Source organism: Lathyrus oleraceus, chromosome 1 (genome assembly GCF_024323335.1).
Source record: "Lathyrus oleraceus cultivar Zhongwan6 chromosome 1, CAAS_Psat_ZW6_1.0, whole genome shotgun sequence".
NCBI lineage: Eukaryota > Viridiplantae > Streptophyta > Magnoliopsida > Fabales > Fabaceae > Lathyrus > Lathyrus oleraceus.
This window is the reverse complement of record NC_066579.1, coordinates 311,211,282-311,231,567: the sequence shown is the minus strand read 5'-3', so window position 1 is coordinate 311,231,567 and position 20,286 is coordinate 311,211,282.

The window sequence follows — 20,286 nt, the reverse complement described above, 5'->3', positions numbered from 1 at the left end:
TCAACAATTCATGCAAAAATTCATGGTGAAACTAGACATATACAAGACACAACATGCAAAATTTGAGATCAATTGGAAAAGCCTAGGCATGTCAAATAAATCCATGAAATTGACCTATCCTAGTGTGACACAAATTGTCACAGTCAAAAAGAATAAATCATATCTACCACTCCAGAGATCCAAAAATCACAAATGATATACCAAAATCTCCAGAAATGTGTCAAGAATCATCATATGAAATTTCATTCAATTTGGACAATGTATGAGTATTTCATGTTAAAAATGGTGAAACATACAAGAAATGCACACATGGCAAAGATCCCTAGACAAAAGCAAAAAATCTCCATGCACAACTTGAGTTATCATACCTATAAAATTCTAGACAAAATTATGAATCTAACAAAAAAAGTCTCACTAATTTTGGATTAAAAATGGATTTTATGTGATTTTTATAAGATTTGTTAATTTATTGGAATATTTATTTAGTGTTATACGAATTAATTTACAGCAGTGGCGTTTTCGTAAATAGTCCAAAACGTGGTACAACCTCATTTATTGCGTGGCGGCTTCTCATTGGCTGGATTTGGTGGGAAACAACATTTTGAAAAGTGCCATGCGAAGGAATGGATCTAACGTTGCTTTTCCAGAATTTTCTCACGTTCATCTGCGTTCATGTGTTCATCAAGCGGCAGCTTCGGTTTCGAATTTTTTTCAACGAAAATTAACGAGCCTTATACCGTTGTCTTCGTCTTCCAACGTAGATTAACAATATGCAAACGAAATTGTCTAAATCCTACTGTGTTGGACGAATCGAGCACAAAAAGATTTGACATCAAAAGTTCAAAACGAGATTTCTCTCTCAAATCTTGACGAAACTTAATTCTACAAATTGCACTACATTCTACAATCAACGATCTACACATATCATATCTCAATTTGGCAAACGGTTAGATTCGAATTCCAACCTTGTTCGATGGCAGTTGATGAATTTGTGCTTGTTTCGCTTCAATTCTCGAAAACAGGTGAAGTATGTTGATTAGGAAGATGATTGGTACAGCTTTGGTAGCTCAACAATACTCCAGGTGCTCGAATTCTTGATTTGCCATTGATGAACGATCTTTGACAGTTGGAGTTTTTGATGGTTTTGAGTTCCAATTGATGCAAACAGCTCTTGATTAACACCTGCAAATGAGAACTACACCACGAATTTGCAAGAAAATTGATGAAATATTGATGAATTTGGAAAAAAAGTGAAAGTTCAAAGTAAAAAAAAGTGAGAGAATTGAGAGAGTTTTTTGTGATTTTCTGTTTGGATCTTGAAGAATGATTAGTGCTTGATGATTACAGTTACAATTAGCCTTATATACCAATCCATTAATCCAAAATTAATCATGATTAAGCATAATGGAAAGATTAGTGTAATGTGCAATTTCACCACTTTTGGCCAAAATGCCCTTTCTCAAACCAGCTGATTTTTCTGTCCAAACTTGGTTCCAACAGGTCACAAATGACATTTAGAAAGTGTTGCAAAAAGCCTCATGCCAAAATTCCAAGTATTTCTCAAATTGGACCATTTTGCCCTTGGATTTTAATTAGTGCACTTGAAAATTGACCTTTTTATGTGAAGGCTTTTGGCAAAATGTGATGATGGATTATGAAAGCACACATTAAATGTGATTTGCTCAAAGAAAAACCATCCAATTTGGCCACTCCATGTGCAAGTTATGGCACTTTGATTTCGGGCATTTTTGGAAAATGAATGGACCATATCTTGCTAACCATACATGGGAATTTTAAGTTCTTGGACTTTTTGGAATTGTGAGATCAAGATCTTAAACTTTCATGTTGGACAAAATTCCATTTGAAGCTTGTATGATGAAGTTATTTTAAGGAGAAAAAGTTTCCATTTTGGGCAGCTGAAATTACAGGTCACCTGCCATTTTAGGAAACTTCTTGTCTGACCTCCAAATCTTCAACCTTGGTCTTTGATATGTCAAATGAGACTTGTATGGACATGAATGAGGCCTTTCAAACCATCTCACACCTTCCAATCCATAAAATCAGGCACAGTTGACCACAGTTGACTTTCTATGGTTTCTGATTGACTGAACAATGACTGATGACTTCTGAGCATCCAATCTTTGGCCAAACCACTTCAAAATGATCCTTGGACCATATGAGCTTGATAAATCAACCCTAGGGCTTTGTTCCAATGAAAATAGCACTGGCTTGCTTGACTGACTGATTCTCCTGACCAGTTTGACCTAATTTGTCAGTGGAGCTTGCACTTGGGCAAATGGACAATGCAATGTTATGCAGTGGCCTATGTTATGCTATGACCTAATATGTAATGAATATACAAAAGGTAGGGTGCAAATTTGAGGTGCTACAGCATGTATATGCTGTGAAATGATGCATGAATGAATTATACGTCTGAAATTTTTTGCCATGGGAAAATAAATCCCGATATTCTGGTTGGAGATATTTATATTGATGACCCTTTCTTAGCTGGGGATATTTGATTTCTGTCTGATGGTAGAAATATTCAACAGAACCTGACTGGGGATAAAAGAGATGACCAGTCTGTCTAGTAGTGCCAATTTCTTCTGGGAATAACTGGTTTTGTTGGGGAATAGGATTTGCAACCGGATTTGTTAGAACGCATGGTTAAACCTTATCCTTGATCCTAAAGTCTTTTAGTAATTGCTATTTCTATTTTATGCATGTATTTTCGGTAAACATCAATCATATTCAAATGCATATATTAATTCGAATTAAATCAATGGACGTTTATGCAAACAAAACGGAGAAAGTAAAACAAAAGTATCTTTTTGGAAATAAAATTGTATTGATTTTGAAAGAGGGCCTATAAACAAGCAATTTTAATACAAGGAGACAGAAATCCTAGTAAGAGGAAATTGTCAAGAAAGCAAAGAAAAAACAGCTATGAAAAAAAAGTCCTATTGATTTTAATTCTACTACTGCTATTATGTCCTCAAGCATCTCATCTCTTGCTGTCGGATAGAAGTGATTGGCTTGTTCAGTCTCTTTGACTTTGGTGAAGCTGACCGAGAACGGGACATAGTCATACGCTTTAATCCCTAATTTTTTCCTGGACCGCCTTTTCAGGTTTTCAGTCCACCAGGATACCCTTTTTTGCCCAAGCCACCTTTTCAGGTTTTCGACTTGCCGGGTGTACATTTTTATATGTTTATCCCTAATTTTTTCCCGAACCCTTTTGGTTCGCCGGGATGCCCTTACTTTTGCCTAGATATGTCGACCTAGCGGGTCTCTTTTATGCGTAGTATTTTTTAACTATGTCCGCGTTCATGGGATGCGGGAATTCTTCGCCATCCATTGTAGCAAGCATCATGGCTCCACCAGAGAATACCTTCTTAACTACAAATGGCCCTTCGTATGTGGGAGTCCATTTGCCTCTAGGATCACCTTGTGGTAGAATGATACGCTTTATCACCAAGTCGCCAATTTGATACACCTGTCTCTTGACTTTTTTATTAAATGCCTGGGTCATGCGCATCTGATAATATCTGCCCATGACAAACAGCCGCAAATCTCTTTTCATCAATCAAATTTATCTGATCGAGTCGAGTCTGAATCCATTCATCTTCATCTAAGCCTGCATCTTTCATAATTCTTAGAGAGGGAATCTGAACTTCCACTGGTAAAACAACTTCCATTCTGTAGACTAAAGAGAAAGGAGTTGCCCCTGTCGAAGTGCGTACTGAAGTGCGATAACCATGAAGAGAAAATGGTAACATCTCATGCCAGTCTTTGTATGTTACTGTCATCTTTTGTATAATCTTCTTAATATTCTTATTAGCAGCTTCTACGGTGCCATTCATCTTTGGCCGGTACGGAGAAGAGTTATGGTGTTTTATTTTGAACTGCGTGCAGAGTTCAGTAATCATCTTGTTGTTCAAATTAGTACCATTATCAGTGATAACTCTTTCAGGGATGCCATACCGACAAATAAGACTATTCTTGATGAACTGTGCCACCACATTCTTGGTGACAAAAGTAAATGAGGCTGCCTCTACCCACTTCGTAAAGTAATCAATAGCAACAAGAATGAAACGATGTCCATTAGAAGCAGTAGGTTTAATCTCTCCAATCATGCCCCACATTGCAAAGGGCCAAGGGGCTGTCAACACGTTCAATGGAGCAGGAGGTACATGTACTTTGTCCGTATAGATCTGGCACTTGTGACAAGTTCTGGAGTGATGGTGGCAATCAGCTTCCATGGTAGACCAATAATACCCTGATCTCAGAATCTTCTTGGCCATCGTATGTCCACTAGAATGAGTCCCAAAAATACCGTCATGCATGTCTTCCATAATCTTTTCTGCTTCCTTTTTATCCACACAGCGAAGCAAAGTCGAATCATGATTACGTTTGTATAATACTCCATTACTCAAAAAGAATTTAGCGGAGAACTTCCTCAGAAATTTTCTGTCATTGATGGATGCCCCTTCAGGGTATTCCTGAGTTTCTAAATATCTTTTTACTTCGTGGAACCATATTATAGCAGCTCTGAGTCCCAAAATACATGCTTCATACTCAGCCATATTATTGGTACAATCAAAACATAGTCTAGCAGTGAAATGCGTATGGCAACCCTTGGGAGAAATAATTACAACACCAACACCATTGCCCAATGCATTAGAAGATCCATCAAAAACCATAGTCCATCGGGATCCCAGTTTGGGTCCTTCATCCGGTCCAGGTTCTTCATAATCAGTAACAAGCATAACATCCTCATCAGGGAACTCAAAATTCATAGATTGGTAATCATCAACTGCTTGATGAGCCAAATGATCAGCTAACACGCTTCCTTTGATTGCTTTCTGGGTAGTATACTGGATATCATATTCTGTTAAAATCATCTGCCATCTTGCTATTCTTCCGGAGAGAGCAGGTTTCTCAAATATATATTTGATAGGATCCATCTTAGAAATCAATAAAGTGGTATGATTCAACATATACTGTCTTAGTCGGCGAGCAGCCCAAGCCAAAGCACAACAAGTTTTCTCAAGCAATGAGTATCTTGTTTCACAGTCGGTAAACTTTTTGCTAAGGTAGTATATTGCATGCTCTTTTCGACCAGACTCGTCATGTTGCCCCAGCACACACCCCATTGAATTTTCTAACACGGTCAAATGCATGATTAGAGGTCTTCCTTCAACTGGTGGAATCAGAATTGAAGGTTCTTGGAGATACTTCTTGATTTTGTCAAAAGCTTCTTGACATTCATCATTCCATATTATCTCTTGATTTTTCCTCAGTAATTTGAAGATGGGTTTGCAAGTAGCAGTCAAATGGGAGATAAATCGGGCAATGTAATTCAAGCATCCCAAGAAACCTTTGACTTCTTTATCTGTACGGGGAACTGGCATTTCTTGAATAGCTCTCACCTTAGCCGGGTCAACCTCAATTCCTTTACCACTGACAATAAAGCCCAAGAGTTTACCGGATCTTACTCCAAAGGTGCATTTGTTCGGGTTCAATCTCAACTTGTATTTCTTCAACCTCTCAAACAGTTTGTATAAATGATCGAGATGTTCTTCTTCAGTATGAGATCTGGCTATCATGTCGTCCACATATACCTCTATTTCATGATGGATCATATCATGGAACAAAACCACCATAGCGCGCTGGTATGTTGCCCCTGCATTCTTTAAACCGAATGGCATTACTTTGTAACATAAAGTGCCCCATTGCGTCACAAACGTAGTTTTCTCCATGTCTTCAGGTGCCATCTTAATCTGGTTATAACCTGAGAATCCATCCATGAATGAGAATACCTTGTGTTGAGCGGTGTTATCTACCAGAACATCAATGTGCGGAAGTGGAAAGTCATCTTTGGGACTTGCTTTATTCAAATCTCTGTAATCTACACACATTCGCACCTTACCATCCTTCTTTGGCACTGGTACCACATTAGCAACCCATTGAGGATAAGAAGTAACAGCTAGAAAACCTGCATTAAATTGTTTCATAACCTCGACTTTGATTTTCTCAGACATTTCAGGACGCGTGCGACGAACCTTTTGCTTAACAGGATGACAATCTTCCTTCATCGGCAAACGATGTACTACTATATAAGTATCCAGTCCTGGCATGTCTTCATAAGACCAAGCAAAAATCTCTACATACTCATGTAACATCTGAATCAATCTTTCTTTGACACTGTTTTCCAAGCCTGCTCCTATTTTGACTTCTTTCTTGTCTACTTCAGTACCCAGATTTACAATTTCAATTGATTCCTCATGCGGCTGTATAGTCTTTTCTTCTTGCAGTAACAGTCTGGCAAGCTCTCCAGGCACTTCGCAATCTTCCTCACTTCCATCCTCGGCTTGGTAGATCGGATTTTTAAAGCCATAATTAACAGTAGCAGAATTATTATCAACAGGATCCAGAGTGGATATGGATCTGTAATTTATTACGTGAGTGTGTGTAAGAAAACATAGCTTATTTGAAAGATGACAGGAAAGATAAAGAGCGCAATATTTGAATGCAAAAAGTCCATTGATTTATTGAATGTGAATATGCTTATGAAAATGACAAAACCCTTAACAAATTAGCTATTGTACCCCGGGCATAGACACAATGCTTTAAGAAGTTCAATTGTTCATAATAAAAATTACAAAATTTGAAACACTAAAATAAGCAATAACAATTACTCCTAACTAAAGGAAATCGGGATAGTGTCTTCAGCCTTCCAATTATTGAGTTCGTCACCAATTGTTGGGAAAATCCAGCTATCCAAGTCGCAATCGCTATCAGCATCTTCTACAGCATTAATCTGATCTTTGACCATCTTTTCAGAGCTAAACCCCAGGCCAAATTTATCAGACTTGTATGGTACATCGATCAGTTGACCCCAGCCAGTACGACCACCATCTCCAACCACAGCTTGAGCATCTTTAAGAGAAATCATAGCAGGAGGAGCATGAATAACCTTGGGCACACGGGAAGTTGGCTTAAGGACAGGGCTGGTCGGAGGAACTACTTCAAATGACTGAGAAGGAGTCTCAAAGAATTCACCATCCATCTCGACGTATCTGAAGGTATGCACACTACTGACAATATACTCTTCTTCTCCACACACAGTGACAATCTTGCCCTCTATTGGATACCTCAGCTTTTGATGGAGAGACGAAGCTACAGCACTTGCCCCATGGATCCAAGAGCGTCCCAACAAGCAGGAATAGGCAGGAGGAATTTTCATTACGTAACAGGTAGTGTTGAAGACTTGAGGTCCTATCTTGATAGGGAGAACCACTTCACGATGGACAACACTCTTTGCACCATCGTAAGCACGCACCACAACGTCACTAGGTTTCAGTTCAATGCTTTTACAGTCAAGCTTATCGAGTACAGCTTTCGGTAGCACATTTAAAGAAGAGTCATTGTCGATCAACACATGAGACAAGGTGATCCCCTTACACTCAATGGAGATATGCAGAGCTTTATTGTGATTCTTTCCTGCTGGTGTCAGGTCAGCATCAGAAAAGCCTATGCCATTATCAACAGCCAAGTTAGCAACATAATTTTCTAACTGATCGACAGATGTCTCCTGAGGTACATGAGCAGTCTTCAAGAATTTTATCAACGCATTGGCATGAGATTCAGAAGATAACAACAAGGATAACATCTAAATTTTAGACGGAGTATGCCCCAACTGTTCTACCACATCAAAATCACTCTTACGGATGATTTTCAGCATTTCTTCCATTTCCTGCTTGGCAACATCTTCGGTAGTAACTTCGACTGGTGTCTTTGACTGAGAAGGATTTATTACTGGTCCCTTTCCTCGAGTTTCAGGGGCGGGAGGTGAGATTTCTGGAGAGAAGATCCTTCCAATTCGAGTAATTTTACTAGTCCCAACAATGTCAACGTCATTAGGATTAGCAGAATTATCATCTTGCTTTATGATGTGGATGTAAACATCACCTCCATAATTCCATGGAATGGCTTTGCTTGAGGAATACGGTACTGGGCCAGGTGCAATAATAATTAGGGGAGCTACCTTGGGCTCAGCAGTAATCTTCACAGGCACTCTAGTAGCGGTAATCTTCACTGGAACTTTGGACCTAGCAATCACAGATATTTCTTCAATAGGGTTTTCCACCTTAGGAATATTTTCAAAGAGAATTGTACGATCATCCATCAGCCGTTGAATACCATTCCTCAACTTCAAGCAATCATTGGGTCGGAGTATACAGAGATCGCAATTTTCAGCACAACCTGGAAATAAACCAGCTTGCAATAAATTCTTCTTGATGATCAGGAGAGGAGATGCTAAGTCAGCTACATTAGTAATGTGAGAATTGTCATCCACAGCATTAATAGTCTTGTCATGATTAGGCATAGAAGCAGTGATGACATTAGGAGTCTCCGGAGGATCAAATTCAATTTCTCCAGCGTCGATCATATCCTGAATCTTATTCTTCAACAACCAACAATCGTTTGTATCATGCCCGGGGCTATCGGAGTGATATGCACACCTGGCATTGGGATTATAACAAGGAGAAGTAGTGTTGGGATTTGCAGGAGGATCTCTGAGGGTAATTAAATTTTCTTTTAGCATACCCTGCAGTGCTTGTGCTAAAGTCATATTGATCTTGGTAAACTGCCTTCTTGGCCTGTCTTGTCTGTGTTGGAAGTTTTGAGATGGCGGTGCTGCAATCGTAACTGCTCCAACAGTATGGTCACGATTTTTCTTGTTATGACCCCTTTGACCATACACAACATTTCATTCATTCTTCCCCTGATAGGACTTTTTGGTGCTTGCAGAGGTAGCCGCCTCTATCTTTCCTCTTCGAATGCCGCTTTCAACACGTTCACCCGTCAATATAAGTTCAGTGAAACCCGATGAGGAACTTCCCAATAGATGGTTGTAGAATGGGACAGTCAGTGTACCCATGAACATGTCCACTAATTCTCGATCAGTCATAGGGGGTTTGACTCTGCCAGCCAAGTCTCTCCATTTTTGAGCATATTCTTTGAAGCTTTCTTTAGAGCCCATAGTCATATTCTGCAGCTGTAGCCGAGTAGGCGCTAATTCAGAATTATACTGGTAGTGCTTATAGAAAGTTGTCGCTAAATCAGTCCAGGTGCGGATGTTAGAGCTCTCGAGCTGATAATACCACTCTAACTATGTGCCAGACAGACTCTCTTGGAAAAAATGGATCCATAGCTTCCTATCAGTGGTATACGGCTGGATCTATCTCACATAAGCTCTCAAGTGCATCTGAGGACAAGACGCACCATCATACTTAGTGAAAGCAGGGACCTTGAATTTGCGAGGAATGACCACATCAGAGACCAGACCTAAGCTTTCGAAATCCAGACCGGGCACCTTCTGACCCTCCATAGCTAGTATACGTTCTTCCATCAACTTATACTTATCATCTTTCGGAGAGTACTGTTCATTTTCATAATTTTCATAGTCGTTCTCAATGGTTGAAGGGATCAGCATTCTCATCTTTCGAATCATTTTCTGTCTCATCTTCTTTATCCTTCGGAATTCCAATCTTGACTCCTGGAGCCTGTCCTTTAGCCTTCTTCCCGGGTTAATGTAACTCACAGATTTCTTGTCTTTCTTCTTCTCGAGCAATAGAGTCTTCAGTTCCTCCTGCCCCTTGGATAAGTTCAAGATCATCTCCTGGAATTGAGCATTCTGAGCCTGGAGATCCTTGACAGTTTGTTCGAGGGCCATTTTTCTGTTTGAGAGGAAGACCGCGAGAACATTGATCCTTTAGAGTACCTGTTATGCAATGTTATGTTATGCTATGCAATGTATGAAATGTTTTCAAGGACTTTTGGAATTTAACTTTGCGTAAACCACTAAAAAGGGGAACTTTTATTAATAATTTCTTTAATCAATGTTCATTACAAGAAAAAATGAAAGCTCAAGTCTCCCAGGGACGACTTCTTTTTGGGCGGAGATATGCATTGAGACTTCGTTCCTCATTAAGCTGGTTGGTGAGCTCTAATACTTTCTTCCTTTCAGCACATAACTGAGCTTCAAAAGTATCCCTTTCCTCTCTCAATTGGATCCAAGATTTCTTCAATTCTTCAACATTGGTAGGCATATCTGGATAAGGAATGATCTGAGGGGTACCTCCTTCAACTTTTGGTTCAACAATCAGAGGTCCAATTGCAAGATATGGCATGATAAGCTCACGAGCTCTAGCGCGTACCCATCTGAGATAAGGTTCCATAGGAATAGAGTTTTTCTGTCCTAAAGTACTTCTTTTCACCATGCCCCAAGCTCGTACAAACCTTTGACGGAGACCTTGAGAATCGTTGTCATAGTCAAACACAATGCCTTGGATAATTATTTCATGTGGACCATCTCTTCGAGCATAACCAAACTGACGTAGGGCTAAAGTAGGATTATAAGTAATACCTCCTCTTATCCCCAGGAGTGGTACGTTAGAGAATTTTCCACAACGGTCAATGATGATAACATTTTCTTTGGGTTGGGGACACCAATGGATCTCTGAATGGGAGAGCGACATTATCCTTTGAGACCATTTCAAATTTTGCTCATTCTTCAAGACTGATTGAGGAAGGTGCGAAATAAACCACCTAGATAATAAAGGTATGCAGCACATGAGAGTCCCTTGCCTTTTCATAGTACGAGTGTAAAGGGAATGCAAAATGTCTCCAAGCAAGGTGGGCACAGGGTTATGACTGAGAAATATCTTAACAGCATTCATGTCTATGAATTGATCCGGATTAGGAAATAGCACCAAACCATAGATTAGTAATGCTAGAACATCTTCGAAAGCATGGACACTCATAGCTTTTAGGAATTCTCGGGCCTTATTTATCAGAAATTTGGCAAGTAAACCCTTAACTTCACTTCTTATTACCCAATTAGTTTCAATGTCGGACTTTGTCATGTGTAAAGCCGCGACAACCTCTTCAGACCTCGGAATCTTTTCTAAACCACTGAAAGGTGTTTGATCAAGGATAGGTATCCCAAGCAACCTGGAAAATTCTTCTAATGTGGGTACCAACTGATAATATGGGAAGGTGAAGCAATGATGTTTAGGATCGAAGAACTGGAATAGAACTCTCATCATATCTTCCTTGAAACCGGCGGTAACTAAATTGAGGAGATAACCATGTTTCTTGATGAACTGAGCATGATCGGGAAGTTTTGACACTAAATCCTTGAGTTGAGGAGAGGTCGCTACAAAATTAATCCGGATGGTCTTCCTGGAAGCCATAGCCCTACAAAACAGAGCAAAGTTAAATCCCTAAGTCCTCGAAATGATTAGTACAATGCCATGATGTCATGATGTTATGATGTTATGATGTCAAATAAGTAACAAGAACAAACAAGTCACACCACAATCATTCCTAGGTTTTAAGGCTTGCATGAGTTCCATAGGTAAGTACCCTCCCCACTGAAGTTTGGTTGGTTCAACCTGTCCTAGAAAAGTAACCGGTTTCTAGAAGGATCTTAAATCATTGACCTTTCCTTAAGTTCACTTCAGTGCAACACCAAGCGGTTGACCAAAATTTCCCTAAAGTCCAATCTCAAAGAGTGTAGTATCGAGTATCAACCAACCCCAGTCGGAACCGAAGTCAGTTATCTCACTACTTTCTAATGGCTAGGATGAGTCAATTAGGGTTCTAAAGGTCTGGTTAATGCTTTGATGACACCACGCAGACGCCAAATTTTTCCTCAAGTAAACATGAGGAACATCAGGACATCCAAAGTGTCACATTAACCGTAGCCATCATTTTAACCATTCCAGTATACGCCGGACAGTCGCGATGATCTCTTGCTACTTACCTAAGGTACACTAGATCCGGGTGTAGCATCTTTCACTCAAGCATAGAATACCCAAACAATCCCTTAAAAGTAAATCAGACAAAGAAACAATTCGAAAACATAAGTGATCTTATCTTTAAGGTAACCTCTCTTTTTAAGATTCCCCAGCAGAGTCGCCAGTTCTATGATACGGTGAACTGACTTTGTGTTTTTGCTTTGAAAAGCTATGTTGCGGATAGCAAGAGTCGCCACCGACTTTTCTTTTATCCAATAAGGAAAGGCGGAAAAGAACAGGAAAGACCTTGATTAGATTTTGAGTTCGGGAGGTACATTATACAAAGGGAAGGTGTTAGCACCCTTTGTATCCATGGTTATCCATGGGCTCTTAATTGCTTAACTCACTTATGTTTTCCTTGTTTGAGAAAGTGTTTGAGAAATGTGGTGTGTTTAGAAAATATTTTGAAAGGAGAGTTTAACTTTGTAATGATTCTTGTACGAATGTATACAAAGTGTTTATCTCGTTTGATTTTGAAAGATGTTTAGAAAAATATAACTCAGCGATGATTCTGGTGCGAATGTATACCAAGTGGTGATTTTCTAAAAGATGTTTTGAAAAGTGTGAGGTGTGAAAAGTATTTTAAGCTGTGAGCAAGCATTTAAGAGTTATACCTAACCAAGGTCTTTATAGGTATTTCCTATCCTTATGAGGGTAAAACTGTCCTTACTATTGAGAAGTAAGTAGTCTTATCCTTTGGATGTAAAGGGACATCGTGGGGTCGTCGATTGGTCATTGAAGGCAACATTTGTAAGGATACCTTAGCATTCGAAGGGACTATCATCATTTAATCGTAGGCTACAACGAAGGGTCATCGAGGGACAAAGTCATATATTCGAAGGCAACGTTCGAGGGACAAGGTCATATATTCGAAGGCAACGTTCAAGGGACTATGATTTATCTTGTACGGACATTGATCTTTTGATCGAAGGGACTATGACTTATCTGTTTAGGGATGATGATGATTTAATCGAAAGGGTCTTTGCTAAGGATATCCCCACATTCGCGGGACATGCCCGTAATATCGTAAGGCAACAAAGAGAGGGTTACCCTAGAGGTGCAAGTGTGGAAATGATTGGATTCGGATATATTATCTTGAATTAATTTATCTAAGTTCGATTATTTATCTTTCCATGCAATCCTATTAGCATACATCTAGACAATTATATTCACAGTAAGGAAAAATTAAAGTGCGAAAAATAAGACTACGCTATTACATGGCTTCGGGATGGGGGTACATAATTTAAAAGGGGATATGAAATATCTAAATCTTAATTAACGAGTACAAAATTAAAAGGGTATACAAAATAATAAAACCTAATTAAACTAAAAAGAAAGAAATAAAAAAAATTTAAGAATGAATTAAGAATATTTTTAGTCTATAATAATAGAAACTTTTTTTTTATGAATTTATGGGAAAACTTAGACTAAATTGATAGAAATTTTAAAAGAAAAGAGGAAAAAAATATAATTAGATTTTTATTATTCAAAATAGCCCATTTTAATTAATTAAGTGATATATGAAAATTTAATTAATAAACTAGATTAAATTATATCCTAGTTTAAATAACTAATATAATATATTAATTAGAAAATTAATTAATGGGTTTTATTTTAATAATAGAAAAATAGTGGTGAATTAATTATAGTGGAAAGGGAGTAAACATAGTAAAAACACTGAAAAGCTAAAAAATAGTGAATACCAGGACCTCTACGTTGCAGTGAGGGGGAGCTACCAACGAGCCTTGTTGGTCCATTCGTTATTTATTCGCCTTCATTAAAATATATATTAATTCTACATGAATTTTTCCATTTTGACACAACACCACCATGCATGTTACAGTTTTCTCTCTTACGGCAAGCTACTTTATTTTTTCTCATGTTGTTTCTTTCATGTGAATACAACAAACCTGTAACTTCATCTTATATCAAATCACACACATAAAATAAGATCATATGTAATCATCATGCAATAATAAAAATAGTCATGCACAAATCAAGAAGCTTATATTATTTTACTCATGTATTAGTTCTCTTTACTGCAAGTGATAATGATAAAACAAACCTTACACATACATGTTAAAGACAACCAAGGATTTATATTATCACCATTATATCATCATCATTATTATGTAATAACAGCATGTGAAATAAACATAATCATGCTAGAAACAACACTCATATAATAATAATTAAATGGCAGATATAATTCTTTAATCATGCAAACAGAATTTCTCCAACATGCTATGACATATCAAGAACAGATGCATACTTGAATAAAGCAATATCAACATCCAACAAACCATGAATACATCATCTCAATATATATATATATATATATATATATATATATATATATATATATATATATATATATATATATATATATATATATATATATATATATATATATATTATATATATATATATATATATATATATATATATATATATATATATATATATATATTAAACCAATATTATTCATGCATGAATTAAGGAGTATTGCAAGGTAATCATGCTGGATGCAAATTCCATAATGAACACTTACTGAGGATTTGATTCTTGTAGCTTGCTCACTGTATGTGTGTTGTTCTTATTCAGGCTATGAGTGCTTTATGGTTGCTTCTCTTTTCCCTGCCCGTGAATCTTCTTGCTTCTGCCTTGCCTTATGTATCTTCTTCTGCTGTATCTCCTCTTTTTCGTCTCTCCCTCTCGCTGCAGCCATATGAAGTATTTATAATGGTGTGGATTAGGGTTTAACCTTGCTAAATATTTGGATACCTTCCTATACTTTAGGGTTTAACCTTGCTAAATATTTGGATCTCTTCCTATACTTTAGGAGAGTTAGGGTTTAACCTTGCTAAATATTTATTAAATCCAAATAATGAATAATTCAAATGACTCTTAACAAATAAAAATTAATTTAAATTTTAGTTATATAATTGAATTAAAATTTAAACCTATTTCTAAAAAAAATCAAAATTATTCTTACTTATATCAACCAAAATTATTTTATAATTTATGGGCTTTTAAAAAAATGTTACTCTTATAAATAAATTTTATTAAGTAAAAAACGTGAATTACTAAATAAATACTATTTATAAATAATGAATAAATGGAACATGAGTCACTAAATTATAAAAAAATAGTTATTATAATTTAATGAGCTTTAACAAATAAAATTAATTTAAAATTTTAATTATACAATTAAAATTCAAATCTATTTTTATTTATCATTAAATTAAAACTATTTTATTTATATATATAAAATTTATTTATATCATACAGATAACCAAAATTATTATTATTTTTTATATCTGTATCACATAATAAATAAATTAAAATTTATAATTTATATGAGAATGTATGCTAATGAATGAATGCAAATGTGAAATGAATACCATGCATGAATCAATTTATCATAAAAATTAACAGGCAAATTTTGGGGTATGACATAATTCATTTAACATTCTAAAAGATTTTCTAATTTCTAACTGACATGATATGAATTTCATATGAACTTGGATGTGCATTTCTAACTAAACTTGAGAACCGGAACTCTATAAATACAATCACTATTCATCATTCAAGGAGGACTCATCATTATTCACAAATTACAGAGAAAGCATCACGAATCACAAATTAGAAATCAAATTCAGAAGCATTTCACTGCCAATTCTCAAGTTCTCACATTCAGTTCTCTCAACTTATAGAAGAAGAAGAAGAAGAAGAAGATAGAGTACATCAAGGTTGAAGCATAGCAAAGAAGATTCGATACATGTTATTAGCCGGAGGACCACCACACCGGAGTTCAAACCTGGTAAGACTTCTTCCACGTTCTTGATTCAATCATTGCAATCCATGATTCGTCTGTATTCTGCATTTCCCTTCGATGCGATTTGGTCACGATTCAATCTCGATTGGTTTCGAACGTGAGTGATGAAGATGATTGATGAACTCAAGATTTTGGTGATTGAACCTCAAGCAAATTCAATTTTTGCTTGTGTTTTTGAATGAACTTTGAATTGAGAATGTGAGAGGGAGAGAAGAGTGGAAGCAGAAGTGAGAAGCTCATGTTCGTAAGCCATTGTTGAAGGAAAACTTTACTTTATACCCCTATGTTTATCCATGTACCCCTACATTTTATAAAAATACCAATTTTATCCTTATATATTTTTAATTAATTTATGATTTTATTTTAAAATATTTTTAAATTTTATTTTGCGTATCGGAAGAGTTTGCAAAAGAGTTCCGGTATACAAAAATTGACTACCGGAACTCTTTTGTAAAGTCTTCCGGTATACAAATTTTTTTTTTAAAAAAATACTTGAAAAATGAGTATCGGAACTCTTTTGCAAAGTCTTCCGGTACACAAAAATTGACTACCGGAACTCTTTTACAAAGTCTTCCGGTACACAAAAAAATATTTAAAAAAATATTTGAAAAATGACTACCGGAACTCTTTTGCAAAGTCTTTCGGTACACAAAAATTGACTACCGAAACTCTTTTGCAAAGTCTTCCGGTACACAAAAAAATGTTTAAAAAATGACTACCGGAACTCTTTTGTAAAGTCTTCCGGTACACAATTTTTTTTTTAATTTCTTTTTAAAATAAAATAATAAATTAGTTAAAAATATATAAGGATAAAATTGGTATTTAAAAAAATGTAAGGGTATAGGAATGAATGTAGGGGTATGAGGTAAAACTTTCTTGTTGAAGTCTTTGTGCTTTGCATTTTAAGTGGACATGAACCCGTGCATTGGACTTGCGCTGCTTGTGTAGTTTGGGTTTGAAGCCCAAACTTCCTATTTTGCACCTCCATCAAAAATCCACATCCCTGTCTCATTTCTTTCTTCATATCATTTTATTTCTTTTTGTTCATATATTTATTTTAGTGTTTTAATTTCTGATTTTTTCCTACATTTTTGTGCATAATTCAATGTTAGGTTTAGGTTGATTTTTAGGTTAGCCTAAGTTTTGATCACATAGTATGATTAGATATGATTAGATTTGATTAGATTTGATTAGAATTAATTAGGATTAATTTATTTTAATTAGGTTTTAATTGCTAGAAATTAATTCAACATTAATCAAATTATGGATAATGACCATTTTACCTTTAGGGTTTAAAAGATTCAAGTTATGCATGCTCCCTTAGCTTAGGGTTTGTGTAGATTCAATTGGTACAAATTGATTGATCCATTCATTAGGTGGTGTACATAATTAAACTGATATGTTTCATTCCCACTGATTGTGTTGATCAAAATTTACTTTGATAAACCAAATCCTTTGTATTGCGCTTAACTCCCCCAAGCCTATTCAAGTGATCAAAAGACACTTGATGACTTGATAGAGCAAGTCCCTTATGTTCAAGTTGTACTGGACCTTAAGAGCTCAAGATCTCAAGATTCAAATTCAAGTACAAGACTTCAAAGTCAGTACAAGGCATTCACAATGCAGGCGGACTTGACTATAGTTCAAGCACAACAAAGGTATATCAACACTTTTCAATCATGATTAAAGTTGTACGCCATGAGCCTTAAGCAATAGAGAAGGGATGAGAGGGAGAATTCCTATTCTCATTCTGAATATCTTTGATTACAAAACAAATGACCTAGTTTCTTAGAGTATTCACCTCTGTTCATAGACTTTAGTATAATTTGAATCAAATGATTGTCAAGTCTTTTTGCTGCAAGCAACACTACATTGTCAAGCTCAACATGCAGGAATCTTCTTCAGCAACTTGTCAATTATGATGAGGATTACACGACACGATCCTTAAGCAATAAAGAAGGGGTGAGAAGGAGAATTCTTATCCTCATTCTGAATATCTTTGGGTACGGTATGAATGATCCAGTTTCTCAGAGTATTCACCTTTATTCATAGACTTTAGTGCGATTCGAATCCAGTAATTAACAAGTCTTCTACATCCAAGCATCTAAACTATTCAATACCACAACAAGAAACTTTGTTCTTCCAATCAACTTTTGTGTCCCTTTGAGTTTAAAAACTATCTTCAATCATCCTTTGGTTTATCTACCATGTCTTTAATATACACACCATCTTCAATCACCTCTGGTTCAATTCAACCACTATCTCTAATTACCTTTGTTGGTTTAAACACCATTGCATTGCTTCAGTTACAAACCATATTCAATTACCTTCCTCATGTTTAAACACCATTGCATCCTTTCAGTTTTAAAAACCATATTCAACTACCTTTGTTGGTTTAAACACCATTGCATTGCTTCAATTTGAACAACCATCCTATTTTAAACACTATTACCCTTGCTTCGATTGAGCACCATTACCATTGCATTGGTGTAAACCTTTTTTATGGTTTAGACACCGACCTTTCGATTTAAACTGAATCTCCTGTTTTAAACACCATTACCCTGGTTTAAAAGTCACTACCTTTAGTTCAAACACCACATTATCCATTTACCTTTTGGTGTAAACACTATGATTCGGTTCAAACCCCAACCATTTGGTTCAAACACCACATTATCACAACCCTTGGCTTAAACACTACAGTCATATTACCTTTTGGTTCAAACACCACAAATCCAATCACTATCCGGTGTAAAAACCATATCAAACAAATTGTCATAACACTTTAAGTTCTTCCTCTGGTTCAAACACCATTATCCGGTTCAAACACCAGTTTACCCCTCAATTAGTTCTATATCACTTTACCCCTCAATAAGTTCTATATCACTTTACCCCATTTTTTCACGTCAATCAATTTTAGTTTACCTTGTCCTTTGGTTCAAACACCACAAACACCAATTATATCAAAGTTTTCTTTCTTTTTCCGTCTTAGTTCCATGAACTATGGAGCTATGACTTTCTCATTGCACGGTGAGAATACGTAGGCACGAGGATTCAAATCCTTTGCGAGCATATTTATTTATTCATTCCCTTTCTCTATATCATTCACATATCATCATTCACTGTTCACTACCTTCATCCGCCATCCGATTTAAACACCACACTTTCATTCATCCTTTGGTTCAAACACCATTACCCGGTTCAAATACCATTTACCCATTCACTTTTCTTTCTTTCATTTCAAGGCTTCTATCACTTTTTCTTTCATCTCCCACCATTAGTTCCATGAAATATGGAGCTCTGAATTCCTTATTGCACTATAGATATACGTAGGCATGAGGGCCATAGTCCTCTCCGAGCATTTTTTTTTTATTCTTCCCCTTTTCCCCTTATTCTTTTGTGATTAATCTTTACATAGTAACACCCATTCAAGCATAGAACAAGCAAAACGATTCCCTTCGAGTATAACAGATGTGAGGGGTGATAATACTTTTCCCTTGTATAACCGACTTCCTTACCCTTTTTCTCTTCCCCCAGGTTTTATCGATGTTTTCCCTTTCCTTCATGAATAAATAAAGTTCGATGACAAATTTGTTGTATCTTCGAGTGTGCGATGCGCTCGAGTATTTTTCGCGTAGCTTCAACTAGACAACTCCTTAAGGCTAATTTTCGTCTGGCCTATATAGAAATTCTCATGGAACACTCTCTCTAATTAATTCTAAGTATGTATAGAATTAGGGGAAAATATAGTGAACCATATAAAAGCGTTTTTTGTTAGAGAGTTTTGAAAATATTTTATTTTCAAATTCTCATTATTGGCTATATCCCTTCCCTCAGCCTTGTATCTAGCCACATGTTTAGTTGTCGACTCGTTAGTTTCACCAGAAAACTTAGTGAATTTTGGAACTTTCCGTCCCCTAGGGAGTTTGGTTTGTCGAGCATATTCTGACAATATGGATATATAATTAGGCCTATGGAGGCCAATATTAAGGCCATTTTGGGCCAAAATCTGCTCGACCACATTTGTTATATTATTTTGTCCTGCAAGATTGTTTTGTTAGACGTTTCTAAGTACCTGGTCCACATTCTGGTTTCTGTGAACATAAATTATCTAAGACCCATTTTGGACTTGGTTTCTCTTGACCATCTCTGGTGCAAGTTGCTCGACTTAGACTTGACTAACCAGTAGAGGTACAACTGGTGTTGGGGCGCCCCAAAAATATCTATAATCCTGCCCATTTGATGGGCTAACTGCTGGTAACTTTGGGTGGTGATTTGAATCAAAGGGTTAAACACTTTGCCTATTTGTTTCGTCATCATATCTATCATTTCATGGTTACTTTCATCCATTTGCTGCCTCACGATCACTAAAGAATCAGTAGTAAACGTAGGAATTATGGGGGGGGGGGGGGGGGCATACCGAAATCCCCCTCGTGGTTACCTATTCCGACCAGGATTGCTTATGGCAAACCCTGACGCCAAATATGGATTAAAAGGTGACACTATCATTCCAACATTATCTGAAAACATAGAACCATGGATGTGTAAAATGCCATCATGGTAGTTGGCATGCTATAAGGA